At 56.1% G+C, this 9,264-nt stretch overlaps 1 protein-coding gene across 18 annotated transcripts in view; it reads left to right on the top strand.

Moving 5' to 3' along the window:
- The first annotated feature begins 1,782 nt into the window (after positions 1 to 1,782).
- The window catches only part of EPB41L1 (erythrocyte membrane protein band 4.1 like 1), a 68,801-nt gene continuing 61,319 nt past the window's right edge, over positions 1,783 to 9,264 (top strand). For 16 of the 18 annotated variants that reach the window (XM_075109137.1, XM_075109149.1, XM_075109141.1 and 13 more), the window contains exon 1: positions 1,801 to 1,864. The gene's annotated coding sequence lies outside the window, so the exon portion shown is untranslated. Of the gene's footprint in view, positions 1,865 to 9,264 lie in introns of all 18 variants that reach the window. The other 2 variants (XM_075109148.1, XM_075109151.1) reach the window with 2 other exon arrangements.

Genomic DNA, 9,264 nt, shown 5'->3' with positions numbered 1-9,264 from the left:
GTGAAAATCATGCCTGCAAGGGGAATCTGAGCAGCCAGTTGAACTGTCTTTTATTTGGAAATGAATGCCCTCCCTCAAGCTTGGCTCCGATGCAGTGGTTTTTTTTTTTCCAGGAGGTTCCTGCTATTTACCCAACTTTCCAGCTGGGCTTCTCCGAGGCACAAAGAGGCAGGACCTGACGGAGTTTGTACAGTGAGTCAACAGCTCAGCAGGGGATTAGAGCCCACAATCCTGCTGGCATCGCTGCCTTGGCTCGAACCACCGGACCATGCAGCCTCATTTTGTTCCTGGTACTCTCTGCTGGTATGTGGTTTGTCAGGAAAAAAAGCTTCAGTGTGGCTAATAAAGGAGGCACTTTATAATGCAGTAAAAAAACCCCCTCCTCGTTCCAGAGCTTTGTGCCAGACATGGTGGTATAGGGGTCAGGCTCCCCGTGTGAGTGGGAATGGCAGGTTCCCGAAGGCTGGTGGGAAGGAAGCTGGGGAGCAGCACCCGGAGGCAGCAGGCGCAGAGCCCTGGCACCCACTGCTGCCAGACAGGCGACCGTGTGCCGACACACCGTGACGAGCTGCCACAGGCCAGCCCTGGATTGCAGAAGACAAGCAGAGGCAGCCAGGTCACACCTTCCCTGCCGGGAAGAGCCCCCAAGCCTCCCCCTTGCCGCTGGAGACCTGCCTTTCCTGGGGCCTGCACAGAGCTGCGCCCTTCTGACTTCAGGGCACCGATACAGCGGCTGACAGCAGACGCGCTGCTAGATAACGGAGCTAAGCAAAGGTCCCGCAGGGAAGTCCAGGAGCACAACATGCTGCTTAATCATAGAATCACAGAACGGTTTGGGGTGGAAGGAACCCTCAGAGACCATCTAGTCCAACCCCCTGCAGTGAGCAGGGGCATCTTCAACTAAACCAGGTTGCTCAGAGCCCCGTCCAGCCTCACCTTGAATGTCTCTAGGGATGGGGCATCGACCACCTCTCTGGGCAACCTGGGCCAGCACTTCACCACCCTCATTGTAAAAAATGTCTTCCTTATACCCACTCTAAATCTACCCTCCTTCAGTTTAAAACCATTACTCTTTGTGCTGTCACAACAGGCCTTGCTAAAGAGGTTGCCCCCATCCTTCCTATAGTCCCCCTTTAAGTACTGGAAGGCCGCAATAAGGTCTCCCCGCAGCCTTCTCTTCTCCAGGCTGAACGACCCCAACTCTCTCAGCTTGGCCTCACAGGAGAGGTGCTCCAGCCCTCAGGTCATTTTTGTGGCCCTTGTCTGGACCCGCTCCCACAGGTCCATGTCGTTCTTGTGCTGTGAGCCCCAGGGCTGGACACCACGCTGCATGGGGGTCTCCCCAGAGCGGAGAAGCCTGGAGCCCTGGTGACGCAGCGAGGGAGAGTGGGTGTTGGGTACCAGGTCAGGACTAGCCACAGGCTCTGGGAACGAGGAAACCAGATCCGGCGCTAACCCGCGCCTGCCACATCCCCTCCGTCCTCCGCTCCCCGCATCGGCGAGGCGAAGAGGGCTGGGCGCGCAGCGCGCCCCCGGCCCCATTCCCCGGTCATGAGTACCGATGTCACCTCCCCAGGGGTGTCACCTGTGGCCACCGCGGCCACCGCAGCCATGCTAACGCACCCCGCAAGCCACGGCGCGGCCCGTGGGCGGCCCCCCGCAGCGCGGGGCGGGGCGGGGCGGGGCGGGGCGCGGGGCGGCCTCGCCCCCTCCGCAGCGCCGCGCCCCGCCCCGCCCCGCCCCGCGCTGCCGCCGCACGGCGGGCAGGCAGGAGGCAGGCGGGAGGCAGGCGGGAGGCAGGGCGGGCAGCGGCCGCTGCGGCGTGGGGCCGCGCCCGGGAGGCGGCGGAGCGGGCTGAGCCGAGGTGAGCGCCCGGGAGATGCGGGGTTTGGGCGCGGGGCCGGGCAGCGCCGGCAGCCCCAGGTGCGCTGCCTGCAAGGGAGCGGCAGGCAGGGCTGCAGGCAGGCGCAGTCCCGCCGCTGGGAAGGCTTTTCCAAGCCGGGCCTCCCCGTCTCGGCAGCGGAGAGAGGGAGAGAGGGAGGAAGGGAGGGAGAGAGGGAGGAAGGGAGGGAGGGAGGGAGGGAGGGAGGGAGGCTAGGGGGGGGCAGCGCATCCCGCATCGCGTCCTGCTTCCCTGCCCGCCGTGCGGAGCGGGATGCTGAGCGCGGGGCGCGGCTTCCCACGGGGGTCCAGCCGGGCACGGCGGGGGGGACACCGCGCTTCCTACCCGCGAGGGAGCAAAACGGAGCGCGGGGGAGCGGCAGGGCGAGTCGGATCCTTGCACCGGGATGAGCCAGCCACGGGGATCCGTAGCCCCGAGCTGCGGGTTACCGAAATACCGTTTAACTGCCGGGCTGTGATTTCAGGGAGACGATTTACATTAGAGGGAGAATGTGGAGAGAGCCAGGAACAACTTGGAACGGGTCCTCGCATATTTCTGTGGTTATTTTTGGAGTATCGTCATATGGCAGGAGGTGGGCTTTGGAGGTATCCTTGAGCTCAGCATTTTCTCCATAGGCTGGTTACCCGGGAGATTGTACTAGAGGACCTGCGTGGCCCTCTTCTCTGTCAGTGGTTTCTGTATCAAACACTATTAATTTTGCTGTTTCTGCGGTGGTATTGTTTCCTTCCGGCATACCGAGCCTTCAGCGTGTTATGGTGGGGACCCTTCTGTGGACAATGGCCCAGGTATGCGTGGTTGAGTATTCACAATGTGCTGCAGGAGGAGGCGATGGCAAAGCTGTGTTTGATTCAGCTGTAGATGGTGTGAGGTGACTCCTGATCAGCCCCTCTCCACTGCCATGGATGAGGTGTGGCTTCGCCAGCATCCCTAGAGAGACCAGCCCACGCATCAGCCTCCTTCCTGCACTTAACTGTCGCTTTCCCTCCAGCTTTCTCACGCTGGACTTGTCCAAAGTGATTTTTGCTTCCAAACAGCCCGGGATGTGGGTAGCACATCGTTACCAAGGTCTGTTCCCTGGGGCTGCCTTGCAGATCTCTCGCATCCTTTGCGGCCCACTGGAGGACTCTGCATGTGTCAGATCCCTCTGACCATGGCTGTGCAGGCTGGAGGGCTGTTCTGGTGGCTTTCAGTTGCATGCCCTTGTTGCCATTAAACAAGTCTGGTGCTGAGGGAAGGCTGGATTTGGGCAATGATCCTTGCAAGAAGGGAATTACTGTATATTTTTTAGTGTCTGGTTTGGTGGGCATGGAGCCTGTCTGTGGTGGTCTCCGCAGGGTGCTCAGAGCCGTGCTCTCGATGTGGGCCCCGGTCTCTGCTGCGTGCAGAGATGCAGGTCATGTTCTGGAAGCTGTGGCAGACCCTGGCTGTTGTAGCGGATGGCAGGTCCACAACCACCCTCTTTCTCCCAGCGCGTTCCCTCCTCACGCAAGGGTAACCGCCATATTTGGTGTCAAAGGACCATGATGTCCCTGTTCCTTGGGGGGTGTGAGCTGCCTCCCTGCCCACAGCCCCTCCTGGGAGCTGAGTATTCCCGTCTCCTCTCCTCTTTGCGCCATCCTTGTGCTGTGTTGATTGCTTTAGCTGCAGCTTCAGATGGTAATGCAGTCATTAAACCAGGCGTTGCTGTAAAAAGCAGAGCCCTGGGTTGGACGGCCGGGGTACAGGGTGTCTCAAGGGTGTGATGCAGCTCTGGGTTAGCTGCAGAGCCTGTGTAGTTGTGCTGACGGTAGGCTGGCTTTGGCTGCAGGTGATGCGTTCTTCCCCTGCTGTTTTGGTTGCCTGTTGATGTCGTAGCTAGAACTGTCCAGAATTTTTATGTTTACCCATTTTTGAGAAATCAGCATTTTCCAAAACTCACAGGGGAGATGTTTTGTTTTGGAGGAAGCTTCTACACAAGGTTTCTGAAGCCAGTATTGTATTTCTGGTCAAAATGCATGAGTGGAGAAGAGAGCTGTGTTGCTGGCATGCAGAGGGTGAAGGTTTTGGTACCTTTCCTGTCCAGTGGAGCCACTGAGCTTGCTGGGTCCCCTTTCTGGGGCTGCTGCCTTGGTTGCCATCACCACAACAACCTTCCAGGGTAAATGTCTTCTGGCATGTCATTTATGGGTGGCCAGGAGGGGTGTCTGGGTCAGCTGAAGAAGTCACTGCAGTGTAGAATGGGGAAAATCTTAAAATTCAATTTTCTTCTCCCAGGCAGTTGAGCTCCCTGTTAAGCTCTGGGTGATGACCTTGGTCCTGGTGAGGAGCTGGATCTCCCATTGTTTTCTGCTGGCGGCAGGAGCCCTCGTCCCATGTATAACTCCAGGATCACTCGGTGTTGCCTGCATTCCACCTTGCTCTAGCACCTCTGGTGACTTCTGCATTACTAGAGGAGTTTTTCAGAGACAGACAGTCAGGTGCTGTGACTAATTTTGTCCCTAAAAAAAGAAATCTTTCCCATAGCTAATTAGGATTTCTAAATTAGGAAGTCACAGAGAATGACCTGTCGGTTAAAGGGCAGGGGCCGGGCTTGCCTGTTCCCGGGCTTGCTCTGAGTTTCCTGCCCAGTCTCACAGACATCACTTGAGTGTCCTTTGCCTTAATTTTATTCAGCTATGGACTGGGAATATTTCCCTGCTGCCTTGGTCACAGCACTACGGCGCCTGAGTGACAGCTGGGATGCCAATGGGGAAGCAAGCATGCGAGATGGGCTGAGTACCGGCTTAAGCTTTGTGGCAGATCAGCGTGGGCGTCTGTAAGGCCTGTGTTTAGCTATATAGTAGACTTTCATGCGGTGCCTGTCACTTGGAGGTCTGAGCCGGCTCTGAAGCTCTGTTTTAAGCATAGTTGCAAAAGAAGAAATGCAAAACAGTAGAGGTTCCTGAGTCCCCAGTTGCTGGACGCTCCTGTGCAGGAAGGCTTATGCAGCTACAGATACACAACTCTCTTACAGCATCTAAAAATGTGCTTGCACCGAGGCTGTGACAGTGACGGCTGTGTGGCTTATTGTTCTCATTAGAGCAGTTGGGTGGCTCTGAGTCAGCAGGTTTGGATTTGTCACAGCCGGGGTGATTGTGCCGGGGAGATCCATGCGGTTCTGTGGTGCTGAGTGGAGGGGCTGGCCCTGGCTGTCTCCCTGCATGGGGACATTGGGGTTTGAGCCTTGACTCACGCTCACTGTTGTCACCTGCTGTCACTTGAGCCTGGAAGGAGTTGTATGTATTTGTGGGAGCCAGAGGACAGTTTCCCTTGGGAGCTCCTTTCTAGCACCTGCCCTGTGCCATTTGAGTCTATAAAGTTGGGCATCACTACTGCCAGCGAGGCAGCTTGCCGAGTGGACTGGTCTTTCTCATGCACATCACCACCTCTGCATTACAGATGAGAAGCATGTTGAGAGGAGGCCGTCTTTGATGGGGACATGTTGCAGTATTTCCTTGTGGCTGCAGATACATCTTTCCTTTCCTCCCAGCCCTTGGTGGAAGCTTGTGGGTTGTCCAGGACCTAAGTGTGCCTTAAAGGGAAGAGGAGGAGATCTGGGCAACCACATCTTCTACCGTGGAAGCAGCAGCTGCTTCCTGCAGTAGCTCTCCCATCCACACAGCACACCCCTGGTGCAGAGCGGGATGTTGTGCCTGGGCCCCATGGATGTCCCTTGCCTTGGAGGTGAACTCTTTAGGAGTGCATGGAGGCATCTGCACCAAGAGCTGTTGGGCTGAGCTTTTGTACAACCGGGACAGGAGCCAAGGTTTGCTCTCCTTGGGCTAGACAGGGAGCTGTGGGACTGTGTGGAAAGGGGCAGTCATCTCAGAGCCATGGGTGGGTGATTTGGTGCGAATACTTCATGTCTGCTTGTCCCAGTACACAGCTGAGGGTGCTCTGAATTAAAGTTGAGAATTAGCCAGTGCCCTGCCTATGGTGTGTGCATGTCCACTTGCATGCTCATGCACACTGCCAGGTTTGCTGTCTGGGAGGGCAGGAGTAGCAGAGCCTTAAAATCTACATGATAATGCTCTAGAAGAGGAATTTCTTTCCATCTTCTGCTGATGGTCTGTCTTTTTGCTCTCTGGAGGGCTCCCCTGGGGGCTTAGCAGTGCCCCAGGCTGGGTCTGCCCCATGCAGGAGCTGCCCCATGCTGGGAGCAGCCGGGTCTGCAAAAGCAGCACAGAAGAGGAGACTGGGCTGACCCTATTGTGCTCAAAACACGAGATAAATGAGGCTGAAGCTGCAGATCTGCAGTTGCCAGCAGGTCAGCAGTTTTATTCGGGCACTTGGCCTCTTTGTGGAGAGGAAGTATGGTAGCAGTTAGTATCTGCTCCATCCCCCTTTCAGAAGCCCACCCTCTGCCCACCAGCTATAACCGGACCCCGCAGCCACCTCGCTGGGCTTTGCTGTTCCTGCCCCCTCCTCAGTCCCAAAGACTGATGCTCCTTTGCGAGGTATTGGTGATGAGGTGGAGACCAGGACCAGGTGCTGCACTAGCGTAGAACACATCCTGCGTTTGAGGCAATACTGAATGAGGATTCACAGCGCAGCCTTGCTGCCAGGTTCCACCCACCGGCTCCTTTCTCCCTCTGCTCCTACTCACCCACTGCTGGGGTCCTGCTTGCCGCCTGGCAGCAGAGTGGAGATGCATGCCGGTATCCTTCCCCAAGTATCAGATGGAGAGGAAAACACAGGGTGGAGTCATCTCTCGCACAAAGGAAACGTTGAGGTATCGTTTCTGCCTTCGTTGGATTTTTTAGGTGGCTGGAGAGAGTTTAAACAGGATCTTAACACATTCACAGCCCCCTTCCCACCTCATTTTCCTGTGAATCTGTTGCTCTCGTGGTATCTTTCAGAAGATATTTTTAGCTTTGCCTTTTCTTTTTTTTCCTCCTCTCCTCGTATCAGGCTTTTGAAGGGAAACACATTTCTATGGGAGAGCAGAATAAGCCATTTCACGAGATGTTTTGTTACGGGCAGAAGGGACGGGAAATCTGATTGTGTCATTTAAAATGCACATTCCCCTTTGTAATCAGCTAATCGTACTTGCTGGGGTGAGTGCCAGCAGAAAGCCATCCTGGCCGGGCCAGAGGCAGGCAGGTACACACCCTGGCAGACCATGGGGCAGAGTGGGGATGGGGCAACCCTTCGCATCCTCCTCCTGCCCATCCACGCAGGACCATTGCCCAGCTGGCCATACGTGAAGAGCTGCCATGCTGGGAGGGGTCCTGCAGGTTTCCCTCCTTAATAATCCTATTGGGGAAGCAGTACCCCTGTGTATGGAAGAAGCAATTAAATGTTCTAATTAGGTGGTGCACTATTGATCTGGCAGTGTTTCTGCTGGCAGGAGCTCCTGCTGAGCATGGGGTGGCATGGCACCTGACAAAGCTTTGCATCTCTGCTTTGCCGGTGATGAGGGAGACATGGCAAAGGTCTCCAAGTGGGAGAGTGGTGCTATGTTAAGGCCTAAGGGTGATCATAGAGCTGGGTCTGCTGCTCGCTATGGGAAGGTGCAATTTTTGAGAAGGATACGAACCCAACATTGATGGTGAACTTTGGGGTGGGAAACTTCCAGCCTGAATTGTCAGAAGTGTTGCCTTTTAGGAAATTTAGTGCAAGTCCTAATAGATGAAGGCCCTGCAGAGTGAACTGGCCAAGGGAACAGAAACCTCCTTTGAGGTCTGATCTAGCTCTGGGCAGACACACGCCTATGCGAGGCAGGGACCATTACCTCTGCAAATTCACTGAGACTCTTCTTCAGGTAACCAAACAATGCTTTCTAGTAGTATGGCATGAGTAAATCCCTGTTGGTCACCTTGGGTCTTGTGTGCAATACATCTGTAAGAAACGCAGCTGACTTCAGGGTGACTGCTGGAAGTACTACAGGATGTATAGGAAATGCAGCTGTCCATGGTGTGCTTTGGTGGCAACTTCCACTGTTGCTGTAAGCCCACCTGGCCATTTCTGTGCTGCTACAAGAGCTTGGAGCTCCGTCCCACGCCAGCACAGCGCCGCTGGCTGCGGCAGCCTGGTGCGTGTAGGCAGGGCATGGAAGGCCCATGGTGTTGTGGTCCATGGACGTCTCCCGCTGAGCGCTGGCTGGACTGCTCCTTCTTGGCTCGCCAGAGCTGATGTGATCCCAGTGCAGGGTGGAGCCGTGCACAGCTGGACCTCTCTCCAGTCCTGCTTTGTGCTTGGCTAAGCTGCCCTGGGGCTGCTGTGCTGCCCTGCCCTGCCCTGCCCTGTTTATGTTCCTGCTCTGGTGGACATGTTAAGGGGACAGTGTCAATCCTTGTTCCCTTCCTTGCCCATCATCGGACCCATCAGCATTTTTGCAAGGCACTGGCCTAGATTCAAGTGAGCTGGGCTCAGCATATGGCTCCTTCCTAACCCCCAGCCAGCAGTTGAGCCTGCCAGTGGTCCTGGCTGGGATCTGCCCTTTGCACGACCGTAGCCTTTATCTGTCTGCCGTTGGTGTCCCAGTGCCTGCTTCCACAGCCAGCACTTGCGCTCACCCCGTCAGGGTCAGGCTGGATGATTGCAATGATGATGTTGTGACAATGTGGGTCACTGTGGAATGTTTTCAAGCCCAGGGCACTGTCTGTGGCTGAGACAGTGTATGCACCAGCCCAGTGATGGGGAGAGCTGCGTAGCAGGAGATCACGATGCAGTCTCGCATGGATTTTTGCTAGCAGAGTGTTATGGGGAGCTGCTTGTTTGCAGGCAGAAGTGAGCAGGGTTGGGGGAGGGTCTTGCTCACACTGCCTGTATTCTCAGAACACTTCATTAATATGATGCTAATTGATGCAGTAGCTCAGATCCCAAAATGTCTATAGCTCAGAGCCTGCTGCGGTGCAGCCAGTCCCAGCGAACGCTGCTTCACGCAGCAGAAGACAGGAAGGGAGGACAGTCAGTGTCTGATGGAGAGCACAAGGGCTTTGTCTGGAAGTGTTAACACAGGCAGGTTGGGGAGCACAGAGCCTTTGGTGACTGCATCCTCCATCCTCCCGCGCAGGAAGAGCACTGCAGGCCTGGCAAGCCCTGGGCACTGGAGCCACTGGTGTCATACCCCTTCTTCTGGGTCTATTGAAAGCTGGCTGCTCTTGTGCCTGGCTGTGCATCTGCCTGCCCGTCTCCGCTGTGCATCTCTTGACTCACCGATGAGCTGGGTTGGGAGAAAGCCAAGCATGTGAACCCAGGAGCAGCATGGGGGCCCCACAAAAATCGCTGGGCTTGGCAGAATAGAAGCAGAGCCATGGAGGCTGTGCTGAAGAGGGGAGAGAGCCCCACAGATCTCCGTGGCTTTGTGTGACCGTCTGCAGGCGGGAGCAGGAGCTGCT

The sequence above is a fragment of the Phalacrocorax aristotelis genome, chromosome 13 (genome assembly GCF_949628215.1).
Source record: "Phalacrocorax aristotelis chromosome 13, bGulAri2.1, whole genome shotgun sequence".
In the NCBI taxonomy this organism is placed as follows: Eukaryota; Metazoa; Chordata; class Aves; order Suliformes; family Phalacrocoracidae; genus Phalacrocorax; species Phalacrocorax aristotelis.
The sequence above is the reverse complement of the archived record's forward strand: the minus strand, read 5'-3'. Positions and strand labels throughout refer to the sequence as shown.